This window comes from Eretmochelys imbricata, chromosome 2, assembly GCF_965152235.1.
Source record: "Eretmochelys imbricata isolate rEreImb1 chromosome 2, rEreImb1.hap1, whole genome shotgun sequence".
NCBI lineage: Eukaryota > Metazoa > Chordata > Testudines > Cheloniidae > Eretmochelys > Eretmochelys imbricata.
Window position 1 is genome coordinate 171,528,869 of NC_135573.1, and position 12,152 is coordinate 171,541,020.

At 40.7% G+C, this 12,152-nt stretch overlaps 1 protein-coding gene across 4 annotated transcripts in view; it reads left to right on the plus strand.

The window, feature by feature from the left end:
- The window catches only part of EZH2 (enhancer of zeste 2 polycomb repressive complex 2 subunit), an 85,650-nt gene that overhangs the window by 23,379 nt on the left and 50,119 nt on the right, over positions 1-12,152 (plus strand). The window contains exon 1 of one of the 4 annotated variants that reach the window (XM_077810967.1): positions 1,165-1,183. The exons of the other annotated variants lie outside the window; for them this stretch is intronic. The gene's annotated coding sequence lies outside the window, so the exon portion shown is untranslated. Of the gene's footprint in view, positions 1-1,164; positions 1,184-12,152 lie in introns of those variants that run through there. 4 annotated transcript variants of the gene reach the window in all.

Sequence of the window (12,152 nt, forward strand, 5' to 3'; positions counted from 1 at the left end):
CTCCTTCCTGATAACATACAGGCTTGCGTACAGCATATCTGTTTGTCATCCTGTGTACTTAATCTTTCTCTTTTCCTCCATCACCCTCCAATAAAAGAGATTGTGTTTTGGCAGAGGGAGACACTGGCATAGTTGGCATAAACTGGCCACAAAACAGTTGTCTGTTTCCTTTGCAGGAACAGATCTGACTTTACCATTTTTATGTCCCTGCCCTCCAGGGATTATGGTTCAAGGGGTTAAAGGATGTGGTTGCTGTGTTCCTACACTCCATTTATTCCCAGATAGCACAATGGGCCAAAGGGCCCATTTCAGTAAAGGCAGCCTTCAGAGCTGCTTTCACCTAAACTGTGGGTTGAACTACCCAATGGTAAACTCAGCATTTGGGAGGAGCAGACAAACTCCCCTTCCATCTCTGCACCTGGCTCAGTGCCAACACAGGGATGAATTTCCTCCACTGTATCTTTTCCTTGCTGCAAACCAAGGGATCTAGGTTCTTCTGAGGAGTGCCTCTAAACTAGCTCTTGCAGCCTCTGTTTACAAGACAGACATGTTCTGAAATGAACTTGAAGTTAATTTGTCAAAAATCATTAGTATGAAATAGAAAAATATTTAAAATAATTTGTCTTTTGTTCTAGGATGTCTTTCTAAGACTATTCAAGACTGAATGTAGTCAAATCATGGTATATTTTTAACTGATTACTTTTTTTTAGAAAAGGGTAAAGGTGTAACTAGCTCAGAAGACAGCCCTTGGGTTACTCACAGTATGTAAATAGCTGTCCTGAGACTATAGTCTAGGGTACGTAAAGATGAGACTGTATGTACATGCATTTTGTCAGCTGCAACTTGCATATCTTTTGTGATTTCTTTAAATAAGTAAATAAATTAAATAAAACCAGCTTTGTTTTGACGAGAAGGTGGCTTCACAGCTTGGGCCTTGCAGAAATACATTCTCTCTATGTCTTCTGATCTGTGCACACACATTTTACCAATTTAACTAAATCTGTTTTGAAATGTATTTAGCTGAATCTGTGTATCTCCCCTGTGTTGGCACTCTTAAATCTGTTTTAGTGGCTTATATCCATTTAGCATAGTCTGGGTTTGTTTTGTTTTGTTTTTAAAAGTATCCTCTGCTGCCCAGGTGTGCCAGGTTGAAGATCCCTTTGTCCAAGCGAACTGATGCAAGGTAACTACAATATAGATCTAAATCTAGGCAGTAGTAACTTGTAGTTCTGCATTATGGGAGGAAAGTATAGAAGGAAAAGTAACTAACTGGAGGTTGTAAGAGGGTGCGGTGGGGTGGCTGTTTCATTGTGTGTCCTACTGTTGGTTCCCTTTCCCTGTTGTATTTGTCGTCTTTTCCATATCCTATTACATTAACTTTGCACAACCACAGGATGCCAGATAGGTGAAAGTTGTTACTTACTTCAATTACCAAACCCACTTAGGTGGTAGTGTAAACCACCAATTAATACATTTCATAGATTTCAATTAGAATTACACCTGTCTACACTGTGGTAATTTTGGCTCCTGGCAATTGAAACAAATATCCGTACTCAGATAGCTGACACCTTTACATTTATTAAAAATGGAAAGTTTTTAAGTCTGGTTGGCATACGCTTCAAAAAGTCCCTTGCAAAGACTGGGAGTCTAGACCAGCGTTTCTCGAGTGCGGCCACTAGGGACTTCTTGTGCGGCCGCAGCCCCCTGGGTGGTGAATGCAGGGTGGGGTCAAAGCAGTGGCCCTCCCCCCAGGACTGCCAGTAGGGGTTGGGCCCTGTCCCCCTCTGGAGCCACAAATGCTGGAGGAGCAGGCAGGCTCCAGCTGTGTGGTGGCGGGCTCCATTCCCTGGCTACAGGCTCCTCCCTCCACCCTCACCTGCTGCCTCCTCGGGCCCTGGGCTCCAGCCGTGCAGCAGTGGGCCCTGACCCCCAGCTGCAGGGTTTCAGACTCCACCTGTGGGGCCCTACGGCAGTGACTGCCGACACCAAGCTCTCTCCTCCACCCATCACCTCTGGCCCTGAGCTGCCTCCCCATCGCCCCGGCCCTCACTGCATCCTCCGACCCCAGTCCCCAGCTGCGTGGCTCCAGTCCCCGGACTCAAACACTCCCCCCCCCCCCCCCCCCCCCCCCAATCACCTCTGGCCCGAGCTGCCTCCCTACCCACCTCCCCATCCATGACTTAATTTGTCCCCCAGCTTGCGAGAGCTGAGTAAGTCTGTTGTGAAAAGTGATATTTGTATGTTTGTTTATATCGCTTTTCACTTCCTCCCTGCTAGCTAGGAAGTCTGCTGCTGTGAAAAGTGATATTAACAAAATACAAATATCACTTTTCACAGAAACAGACTTACTACTAGCAAGTCTTAAAAAAATAAGCAACCAAAAAAAAAAAAAAATAAAGGCAAAAGAAACAATAACAAGAAGGGACAGGAACATGCAAAGCACATTATTTGTTTCTGTTCTGTTTAGGTCCAAGGTAAAGAACAGAGAAAACTAATTATTTTTATTACTGAGTCTGTGAAGAAACCCTGCATAAATAAATTACAGTGATTTGGACATGTGTATATATGCATATTTATTTGTTTTTCCTAAAGCTAATTGAGTGTTTTAGGAAAAATTGTGAGTGGCAGTCTGAGGCCACCAAAAAATTTCGTGAGAACCCCTGGTCTAGACCCATGTGCTTACTCCAAAAGGAAGTTTTCAAGAGTCCATCAGTGTCCATCTAAAAGTATCTATGTGGATTGTGCTTAAAATTAATTTAAGCTTTAAATAGTAAGGCTAAATCGATGTTACTTTCATTTGAGTGCATTTTGTGATGCCAAATTCAGTAAGCATCTATAAGTCAGGCTACATTTTAATCATGGATATTTTTAGTAAAAGTAATGGACGGGTCATGGGCAGTAAAGAAAAATTTACTGCCCATGGCCTTTCTATGACTTTTACTATATACTCCTGACTAAAACTTGGGGGGCAGCCTGGGAGGGGGCGCAGGTGCTGGGGAGGGGTGTGCAGCCTGGGGGTTTGTGCTGCTGGAGGGGAGTCGTGGTGCGGGGGGGGGGGGGGTCTGCGGGGGAGTAGGGCTGGGACAGGCTCCCTACCTGGCTCCTGGGAAGCAGCAACCCCAGATCTACATGCTGCCTCCATTCCACCCCAAGCCCCGGTTCTGCAGCTCCTATTGTCTGGGAACCTTGGCCAATTGGAGCTGCGGGGGCAGTGCCTGCAGGCAAAGGTAGCACGTGGAGCTAGGACCGGAGGGAGGGGAGTTCCTTTCACCCTTCTGGGGAGCTCAGGGAGGGGAGTTCCTTTCACCCTTCTGGGGAGCTCAGCAGCCCAGGGCGAGGCACGCCGGCCACTGTAGAAGTCACGGAGAGGTCACAGAAAGTCACGGAATTCGTGACTTCTGTGAGCCTTATCTATAAATACTCCAGTGGTTAATCTTCTATTATAATATGAATATATTTATTCCAAGTGAGTCCAAGCCATTTTATCAGAATTTTTTCCAGTTACTCAATTTTAGTGTTCATAGTCTTGTAATTGGTTCTTTATAAATAATCTAATAGTAATTCGTCAGACTTTTACCCTATAGAAATCCTAACTCTCAGGCTTTGTGATTCCATGATCTTGCACAGAATCAGGGGCTATTATTTGGGGTTCAGTGTAACTAAACTTCATTTGAACTGTATTTTTCAGTTTGTAGCCAATCTTTGACACACTTTTATCCAAGAGGTCTGCAGCCGAGAAGATTTATCGTACTCACTGCTAAAACTCTGTGTGCGTTTAGAGTTTGGGGTGGGCAGGCAGGGAGAGAGTTGAGGCCTCAGAAATTTGACATTGAGCAGTTTCCAAACAGTGAGGGCTTGTGTGTTGTGCACTAGCACACCCACTTAGTGTCCTTCACTCACTTACATAGCACCAGCTGCATCCAAGCTACTTGCCATTGGTCTGTTTAAAATATGTCCTTATGTCCATACTTTGGCTGACATGGCTGATTTAAGGTGCAAACTGTCAAAGGTGCAGCTCATATGACTGTTGAGCCTCTTTAGCTCCCTGGCTCAGAGTCCCTGTCATGCTTCCACCTACATTATTGCAGATGTCTCATCAGAGCATTATTATCAACTGTTAAACTTTTAACTGTCAGTGGTTGTTCCCGGCTTCAGTGAAGAGTGAGTGGTCCACTTGGAGTAGGGGACTTTAGAGGTAGGGAGAATGTGACTGGGAGGGATGGGGCTATTAAGAATGTTTCCTACTTGTAGTTATCAAGTGGAGTTGTCAAGCTATGATAATGAGAAAAAATTATTACTTTACAGGCAGAGTTGGAGGCAAGAGCTTTTAACTGTAAATCTGAACTTTCTAAATGTTCCAGATTTTTAGTACCTACAGTATTATAGTATTTTTTAAATCATCAGGTTTGTGGGTAGATTTTAATTTGATGGTGAAAGGAGATTTTTAGAAACTTTATTGTAAACTGAGGTCCTTTATAGAAAATTGTTGTTCTTGTTATCGTACATAGTATGGACTAGTGAAACAGTATTACGTATTTGTTCCCACCTTTTTTTAATGTGGCTAAGTCAACAAGGATTGAATTTTCTGTGATGTGACTGTGTTAATGATGAAGTGTGTGTGTGTGTATATATATATATATATATATATATATATATATATATATATATATATATATATATATATATATATAATCTTCTGTGTTTTATATATCAGAGCTAGGGATTTTAGGAGGCAGTTGGGTTTGGTGTTTGAAATACACAGGTTGGCTGACCTTGGAGGGGCTTTTTTCCCTATGGAAATGGGGTGCGCTATAACATACAGTTAAGGATGAAAGAAAGCTGACATTTTATTTTTCTTTAAAATAAAAACATCAAGTTTTTAAATAATACAAATAAGGTTTTGCTGTACCAATAGACTTGTAGCTGTTGAGGCCCAGAGTCAACAGCCTGTCTCCTTCCTAAGCCCCAGAGTGATACACAAACGAGAAGAAGATAGGCATTTGGTTGTCGTATGGGTGTGATCTGTAGGTGTAGGTGTGATCAGAGGCTGCTGACTAGATCAGGCCCCATTCAGAATTTGTGGGGGAGGAGTGCAGGAAGTGGGGTGGTGGTGTCCATCTTATAACTTTTAGCCCAGTGGTTAAAGCACTAACCTAGCATGTGGGAGACCCAGGTTCAATTCCCTCCTCTCTGCCAGTGCGGGGAGAGAATTTGAACAGGGCTCTCCCACCTCTCAGTAGAGTGCTCTAACCACTGATCTATGAGAGACGCTGATGTATGGCTTCCTCATTCTCTCTTATTGAAGCTATTCCACTGTGGATAAATAATTAGTCATTGAAGCAGTTGGGCTGGACCGTGTGTGGTGGGGGGGGTGGTACCCTAACCACTGTACTGCAGTCATGCCCTCTCTCTCTGGCCCAATGACTATATATGTATCCACAGAGGAATAGTCATTGGACCTGAGAGAGAGAGTGAGTGTGTGTGTCCCCTTTTAAATTCAGTGTGCAAAGTAAAAATAGTTGTTGTTCAGAAAACTCAGCAACTGTTTGTGGAAGATATTTTTAAATAGAGTTTGACTTATACAAATACTAGTTAGCCATCGTTGGCCAACTGTACTTGGTGATAATTAGATTTTAAGTAGTACACAGCAACAAAATAGTCTATTTTAGAAATTGTAAAGTACAGTCTTTGTAAAGTATAAATATTGTTGCAAAATATAAAATGTAAAAGAAAGGGAAGATACTTTAGGTTATTTTTATTGGAAAGACTGACGTTTTTGAAAGTTTCTCTTTTTTTAGCTAAGGAATAAATTTTGGTACTCTTACTGAGCCTATTTTGTAACACAGGAGTTTCAGGAAGCATAGTATCAACTTTTCTTCATACTTGTCAAAAATTTAAGTTATAGTTTTTCAAGTGAAAATCCAAAGGACCAAATTCTGCCCTCCATATTTCAGTGAAAATCGTGTGTGTATATATATGAATAAGAACTATGTACAAATATTTTAAAGACTGAACTTGGCCCAAAAGAAGGATTTTTTTTTATGGGCAAAATGCAGGGAAGAGAAGATAACATCTACTGAAAAGACAAATGTTCTGTAGATGTTTTGGGCTACAGCAGTTTTCATTTACAACTTCTCTTTGGAAAACTGAGAGTTAAAGGATTAAAAGTATTGGTTAGGATAATAAAGGTATTACTACACAGTGCTGTTTAAGAAATTTTGTGACATGCTATAGACAACCTTTTCTGTACAATGAATTAGAAGTGTGGATTAAGAGTAATGTATTGTGCATTAGTCTGTTTTGCATGCATATTTACATAACTGAAAATGTAGTAATGTTCATATAAGTTTCTAATATTTACGTCTTAAAACATATTGCAACTATGCCCCATCTTGTACTCTTAGGCCAGGGTTTAATTTCTCTTTATTAGTTATTCTGATGGGGAAATTCCTAGCCCCCCTTTTTGCCACTTTAGGGGAGTTTTATGTATCACCTTTAATTGGATTGGTATCCAAGAGACACTCAGTTATCTTTAAATCAAGCAGTTTAGCCGTGATAGTTTCCCATATGCTTGTGCATCCTTGATGGATGGTTCCACAGTGGCTGAGAAAAATAGGAGAGGATTTTTAAACAAGGCTGTCTCTTTTTTTGCTTTCAGCAGCAAAATGGTATGAAATTGAACTGCTTTTCTGCATTCACTTGCCTCCCGTTGTGAATGGAACATGTATCACATGTCAGCATGCCACTCGTATCAGATGTATTAATTGGTTAAGAAAATTAGTTCTAATTTACCTCCTTGGCTGCTGTAAGTAAATAGAGCCCTGCTTAAAATTAATAGTAATTGGTGTCTCACTCATTTTAGAGTGTAGGGAGGTTATATTAACTTCATTAGGAAACATTGAGCAAAACTTGTAACAAATTAGGGCAAGGTTTGAAACAAAAGTGCACAGTTCACATGTTCAACACTTGCCATTTTAAAATTAATAGATGGGTGACAGACAATGTTAAAAAGATACATTCAACTTAAAAATTACTTCTATTTGAAAGTTTTTACTTATTGTAATGAAAAATAAAATTACTATAAGTGAATGAGAAATTTTTTTGTTCATTGTTTTTACCTGTGTATTTGATAGCAGTCTACAAATCACTTTCATTGTCTCCCTGTATAGTCAGTTGAGGCCCAGTCCTGTGCACATTTTACATACGTAACTTTACTGTCTGAATAAAGCTACTTGTGTGTTTCCAGGATTGGGCCCTTAATTAGTTTCCCCTCTCTGTGTAGGTTTTAAAGATAGGAAAAGAAAAATGATTGTAAAACCACAGGAATTGGCCAGTGGTTGCAAGGGTTGCATCAATAACTAAAACATTTTTAATGCCACACCTTAAGTAAACTTCTACAACTTTTTGTGTGTATTCTCCTGTAAGCCAGGTTTAAACCAAAGTAAATGTACACACGCAAAGTTGTAGAAGTTTAATTAAGTCTGTTTAATCTCCTGCCTTTAATTAAACCACTGCAATTTCTGTAGTCAGGCCTTGAAGTGATTTCTAATTTATATTTAAAATTGAGTAGTTGTGACAACTTTTCGCTTCAATGCACTAGCTTTTCAATTTTGTAGTCGTGGATGCAAATCCAGTTGTTCTTTGCATGTCCTCTGTATATTTCCATTAATAGGATGCACTGACCAGATGCAGCTTACGCAGTGGAATTCTAACTAGCAGTGCCCGTTGGAGTGTTTACCCTCCTCCACTTCTCTGACCATTCCTGAACATTGTTCGGGCGAGGTTATAAAAGGGGCAGGGTACTCCAGCTGCCTCAGTTCCTTCCTGCTGCAACTGGCTGTAAGTTCAGGAACAAACTTCAGGCCTTCCTCCTGGAGCCTTTTCTTCAGTGCCTTCTGAATAGTTTTAGCATAAGCTTTTAGGATATAAAAATATATAGTTATTTTTAGGTAGTGTTAATTTGTTTACATTTACATAGATATTTAATGAAGTGTTAGATTCAACCCTTCAGTTTTGAGATAACAGATCCGAATATTAAGAGGTTGGGATTTAACAGATGTAGTCTCCATTAGTGTTCTTGACATCCAGTGTGCATACTAGCTACCTGGTGTGTCTAGAAGCATGATAGTCTCTGTTAGGGTGTTCAAGATACTCGGCTTTTATTCTAAGCAAGGATGCTGTGACAGAAGAAACTGCAGGCTACAGTAGTGTAGGGGGCATTGGCAGCCGCCAGAACTGATACTTCACTAGGCTCCAAGCGATTCCACAAACTGGCTTCAGTCTCTAATACCTCAAGAAGCAGCAAAAATTTCTGGAGAACTTACCAGCTTCAGTTCCATGCTCTACAAAAGTTATGAGACAGGATCCAACATTTACCAGATCCAAAGCCTCAAAGCAGAAGACCCCTTACTGCTGTCGGTCTCTGTATCCAGAGCCAGTCCATGAGAGAGACGTTCTTCTGAACTGTGTGTGCCAGTGCCAACTAAGAAACCAGTGAGGAGAAAGGACTCTGTTACCAGCACCAAGAGATGTTCTGTGTGCACTCCAGATGATGATACGAAAATATGCTAATGAGTGTGAATATAATGTAACTGGAATATGCTTCAAAAAGGTCTCTTGTAAGGTATCATTACAAAGTTAATAATCTACTGAGTGTGTGCATCCTATTTGTATAAATGTATCATTCTTGTATCTGAAACTTGAAATATGAAATATAACTCTGAGGTCCTATTGTAATTATGTGAAGTGTGGGCCATTAATGGTGGCTTGGAATCTTGATGGCTCCATTAACCAGGCCAATTGGTTGTAAATGGCTCTGTTTACTTGTAAGTCTTCCTGTATACCTGTGTGCTGGCAAGTGGGTAATGAAGTCTTACAGTGACATGTGATCATGTCACCTGAACTGGAATCCATCTTTAACCTGGTGCTTTTCCATTTAGAAGGAGGGGTGGGAACCCAGAGAGGGACAAAGGATTCCCACCTTGTGCAAAAGATATATAAGGGGGTGGAACAGAACAAAGGGTGCTGCAGTCATGAGAAATGCCCTAGCTACCACCTGAGCTAGAACAAGGGCTGTACCAGGGGAAAGGATTGGGCCCAGACTAGAAAGGCATCCAATCTGTGAAAGAAGCTTATTGAAACTTCTCTGAGGTTGAGATTTTTATCTGTATTCAGTTTTCTACACTATTGGGCTTAGTCTTGTGTGTTTTATTTTGCTTGGTAATTTACTTTGTTCTGTCTATTATTAACCACTTGGAACCACTTAAATCCTACTTTTTATATTTAATAAAATCACTTTTTACTTATTAATTAACCTAGAGTAAGTATTAATACCCGGGAGAGGGGGGCAAACAGCTGCGCATATCTCTCTACCAGTGTTACAGAGGGCAAACACTTTATGAGTTTACTCTGTATAAGCTTTATAATGGATTTATTTGGGGTTTGGACCCCACTGGGAGCTGGGTATCTGAGTGCTGGAGACAGGAGCACTTCTTAAGCTGTTTTCAGTTAAGCCTGCAGCTTGTGGGGGACGTGGTTCAAACTTGGATTTGTGTTTGAAGCAGGCAAAAGTGTCTGGCTCAAGCAAGGCAAGGTACTGAAGTCCCAAGCTCGCAGGGAAAACAGGCTCAGAGGTAGTCTAGGCACATTAGGTGGCAGTCCCAAAGAGGTTTCTGTGATCCAACCCGTCACGCTGTACTTTCAGTTCTGACCATTTGGATCCTAGAACTCCGGAACTGAAGACTAAGCATAAGGAGACAGATTCTCAGATACAGAAAGAAGGAGCTGAGTACTGGTTCCAAATGGGCTTGCCAACAGTCTGTTACAGGGATTGCACACATCTACCACATGGATCTGCATCTTCATGGGCAGCATTGGATAAACACTTATTCAGAGTAACAACGATGACTCCGGTCATGCATGTTTGATTGATAGTCCACCACTGACAAAAAGAAGAGGTAGAAGACATGAATTTCTCTCCCTTTTCCTCCACCCAAGATTCTTTCAGGATTTCTGAATAAGTGCTTCACCATTTTCTGTCCTGCAGCTGAAATCACTGATACGCCTTTACAGTTGGGATCGTAAACAAGTTTGAATTTGCAACCTGTATTTGAATCTGAACTAATCCCATGTCATAAGGAGAAATATACTTCCAAAGAAGTGTGTGGAGGGTCTTTATCTTAAATTCTGTTGCATGGATCCAAATATGGACTTCTGGCTGGACTGGCAAGTTCGTCGATGGGTGAGATGGTCATGCTGGCCCTTCCCTGTACACCATAGAGAGCTTGAGCATCCTTTTGATATAAAGAAACTTTCCTACCTAGGATTTGAGAGAGAGTGCAAGCATCCGATCCAGGTTCCGGATTAGTCTATAGGTAAAAAACAGTGCCTACTATCTTACTGGACACTCTTTTAAAGAAAGAGGAACTGATGATAGCTGAACAAAGTTATGAAACGGATAATGAATTAGAGAATTAGACACCCTCAGATGTTACTGCTGGGGGATTACAACTTTTTTCCCCTCAGAGGATGCAGTTCTCTTCACAAGCTAATTGACAGGATGGCAGTGACTCTAGGGATTTCCTTTGTCTATTGAGGAGACTTCTCACCCCATATATGACCGCCTGGGTTCATTCTCTAGAAACGGAATTATACTTCCTCTCTGATTTTGCTGAATGAGAAAGTCTATCTGGTCTTCACCTGCCTCAGCACAGTCTATATATATAGAGAGAGAGAAAGGAAGGAAGGAAGAAAGAAAAACTTGTCCTTCAAAAAGGCTTTTCAATGTTCTGTACACATCCAGCCCCAAACTCTTTATTGGTGGAAGCCAATAAACCACAAACATAACCTCAGATTTGACATGAGGACGGAGAGGTGTTTAACAGTTCCCACCTTAGCTTTTCCTACCGTAACTGGAGATTGCATGTGCCATTTTTATGGCAACCAGCAATCAATAACTTTGGACAGGTGATTTTTAGAGAGAGTACACAATGGATAATGCATTTCAGTTTGTGACTGTTCTGAATCCCTCCTCCCCCTTTTCATGAGAACATGTTGAAATTAGGGTTCCCCCTCTTTTTACAAGCAGATATGCTACAAAGGAAATGCTGAGCAGTTTCGGGGGAAATGGTTTTATTCAAGGTATTTTCTAATTTTAAAAAGAAAGATGAAGGTCCCTATTGGACATCAGGAAGCTGAATTCATTTATAAATACTTTTTTGATTCCATCTGGTGTCCATAAGATATTATTTCTATATCTCTGTAAGATCATCCCACCACATTTCGTATTGTAAAGAGATCACTTCTAATATAAAATCCTCCTTTTTGGTCTTTCTACCACCCCAAGAGTTTTTATGAAATGCTTTCTGGTAGTTGTGGCAAATTAAAGAGGGAAGGGATTTTTGTCTTGCCTAATTTAGACAATTTTCTGATCAAAACTCCATCCAGAAAAGATAGCTGGAACCCAGATATGCTCCCTCTTTGAGAGACTACGACACAGAATAAACTGAGAAAAGTCATTGTAACATCCATGCAATACTTTGTTTATAGCAGCCACATTGGACCCAAAACTTAGGCAGAGCGTTCCTTTCATCGAAAAGATTTGTAAACATATGGTCAGCCATCACCATTCTGCATCATTCTCCATAGCAGATAATTTTTCTCATGCTGATAGGGGGTTGTGATTTCTGCCATGTGCATAAAGTCTTATTCCTGTTCAAGAATGAGGTCTTTACAATACTGGTTGGCAAAGAACTGTAAACGCAACTTAAACAGTATATTTGAAAAGGAAATCCCAGGTGTGGTGGACTCACTGTCAGTGTTATGAAAGTAGTGTTCTTCAGTCTTCTGACAGTCAATTATAGTCACTATAGATGCATCCAATCTAGACTGGAGAGCTCATTTAGAGAGTTTGGCGCTCTGGGATCATTGGACTCCCATGAAAAAAAAAAAGTTATCTGTGTGTGTTTTTTGGTCTTTCTCCAACAACGTACCCAGGCATACATTTTGCTTAACACATCTACAACATTTCAGATTAATATATTTCCTTTTCCATACCCTGCATAGTAATAGATGTCATAATGAACAGAACAGATTTTTGTGTAAATAGGTATTTCAGGTTTCTTGAGACTTTTATATGACTAGTCTTTAAATAT